At 63.3% G+C, this 2500-nt stretch overlaps 1 non-coding gene across 1 annotated transcript; it reads right to left on the bottom strand.

The window, feature by feature from the left end:
* Positions 1 to 1449: 1449 nt before the first annotated feature.
* LOC141979830 (5S ribosomal RNA) lies at positions 1450 to 1568 on the bottom strand. The gene has a single exon (XR_012637220.1). It is a non-coding gene; the product is annotated as a 5S ribosomal RNA (ribosomal RNA).
* Positions 1569 to 2500: the final 932 nt, after the last annotated feature.

Raw genomic sequence — 2500 nt, 5'->3', positions numbered from 1 at the left:
CGCTGAATGTATGGGGTTGACCTGCTGGCCGCTTTCCTTCCCGGCCACCAGGTCAACCCGCTGAATGTATGGGGTTGACCTGCTGGCCGCTTTTCTTCCCGGCCACCAGGTCAACCCGCTGAATGTATGGGGTTGACCTGCTGGCCGCTTTCCTTCCCGGCCACCAGGTCAACCCGCTGAATGTATGGGGTTGACCTGCTGGCCGCTTTCCTTCCCGGCCACCAGGTCAACCCGCTGAATGTATGGGGTTGACCTGCTGGCCGCTTTTCTTCCCGGCCACCAGGTCAACCCGCTGAATGTATGGGGTTGACCTGCTGGCCGCTTTCCTTCCCGGCCACCAGGTCAACCCGCTGAATGTATGGGGTTGACCTGCTGGCCGCTTTCCTTCCCGGCCACCAGGTCAACCCGCTGAATGTATGGGGTTGACCTGCTGGCCGCTTTCCTTCCCGGCCACCAGGTCAACCCGCTGAATGTATGGGGTTGACCTGCTGGCCGCTTTCCTTCCCGGCCACCAGGTCAACCCGCTGAATGTATGGGGTTGACCTGGTGGCCGCTTTCCTTCCCGGCCACCAGGTCAACCCGCTGAAAGTATGGGGTTGACCTGGTGGCCGCTTTCCTTCCCGGCCACCAGGTCAACCCGCTGAAAGTATGGGGTTGACCTGGTGGCCGCTTTCCTTCCCGGCCACCAGGTCAACCCGCTGCCGGCATGGGGTTGACCTGCTGGCCGCAGAGGGGCAGGCTCCGGGTTGACCTGGTGGCCGGACGGGGATTAAGCCCCGGCTCGGAGCAGGGCAAGCCCGGGCGGAGGGGGGTCCGCTTGGCCCCTGCCCGCGGGGGCAGGCTCCGGGTTGACCTGGTGGCCGGTTTGCTTTCGGGCCACCAGGTCAACCCGCTGAATGTATGGGGTTGACCTGCTGGCCGCTTTCCTTCCCGGCCACCAGGTCAACCCGCTGAATGTATGGGGTTGACCTGCTGGCCGCTTTCCTTCCCGGCCACCAGGTCAACCCGCTGAATGTATGGGGTTGACCTGCTGGCCGCTTTCCTTCCCGGCCACCAGGTCAACCCGCTGAATGTATGGGGTTGACCTGCTGGCCGCTTTCCTTCCCGGCCACCAGGTCAACCCGCTGAATGTATGGGGTTGACCTGCTGGCCGCTTTCCTTCCCGGCCACCAGGTCAACCCGCTGAAAGTATGGGGTTGACCTGCTGGCCGCTTTCCTTCCCGTCCACCAGGTCAACCCGCTGAATGTATGGGGTTGACCTGCTGGCCGCTCTGCTTCCCGGCCACCAGGTCAACCCCCTGCCGGTATGGGGTTGACCTGCTGGCCGCAGAGGGGCAGGCTCCGGGTTGACCTGGTGGCCGGCAGGGACTTCAGCCCCAGGGCCCCTGGCAGGGCGACCCTGCCCTTGTTCCCCAGAAAAGGAGAGAGCTGGCTCGCAGCGGGAAAAGCTGCCTACGGCACCTGGGATTCCCAGGCGGTCACCCATCCAAGTACTAGCCAGGCCCGGGACGGTTTACCTTCCGAGATCGGACGGGATCGGGGGCCTTCCGTCCGGTATGGCCGTAGGCACTCGGCTCCGGTCCGCCTCGTCCCCTTTCCCTTACTGACTCCCCTGCCTCGGGTGGGCCCGATCCTTTTTTCCGTTTTTTTTTTTCCGCTCCGGAGGCTTCGTGAGCCCCCCCCCAACACCCCTTTGGGGGTCGGTGAAATTTTTTTTTTCAGACTTCCAGGGGCCCGATCCTGGCCGCGGGCACCCGGCTCCGGGCACCCGGCTCCGGGCCGCCTCGTCCCCTTTCCCTTACTGACTCCGCTGCCTCGGGTGGGCCCGATCCTTTTTTCCGTTTTTTTTTTTCCGCTCCGGAGGCTTCGTGAGCCCCCCCCAACACCACTTTGGGGGTCGGTGAAAAAATTTTTTTCAGACTTCCAGGGGCCCGATCCTGGCCGCGGGCACCCGGCTCCGGGCACCCGGCTCCGGGCCGCCTCGTCCCCTTTCCCTTACTGACTCCCCTGCCTCGGGTGGGCCCGATCCTTTTTTCCGTTTTTTTTTTTTTTCGCTCCGGAGGCTTTATGAGCCCCCCCCAATACCACTTTGGGGGTCGGTGAAAAAAATTTTTCAGACTTCCAGGGGCCCGATCCTGGCCGCCGGCACCCGGCTCCGGGCACCCGGCTCCGGGCCGCCTCGTCCCCTTTCCCTTACTGACTCCCCTGCCTCGGGTGGGCCCGATCCTTTTTTCCGTTTTTTTTTTTTTCGCTCCGGAGGCTTTATGAGGCCCCCCCTAACCGTTTTTGGGGTCGGTGAAAATTTTTAGTCAGACTTCCAGGGGCCCGATCCTGGCCGCGGCTTCGCAGGCTGGCCTGGGGGGGGGGGCATCTCTAGCTCCGGCCGCGGACGGCGAGACGCTCGGCCACCAGGTCAGCCCGGAGGAAAAGGCTGAAAAAAATGTCTAAGTCCCCCCGGGACACCAGGTCAACCCGGAGGAAAAGGCTGAAAAAAATGTCT

Source organism: Natator depressus, chromosome 28, assembly GCF_965152275.1.
Source record: "Natator depressus isolate rNatDep1 chromosome 28, rNatDep2.hap1, whole genome shotgun sequence".
Lineage (NCBI taxonomy): Eukaryota > Metazoa > Chordata > Testudines > Cheloniidae > Natator > Natator depressus.
This window is presented reverse-complemented; position numbering and strand designations above follow the sequence as displayed.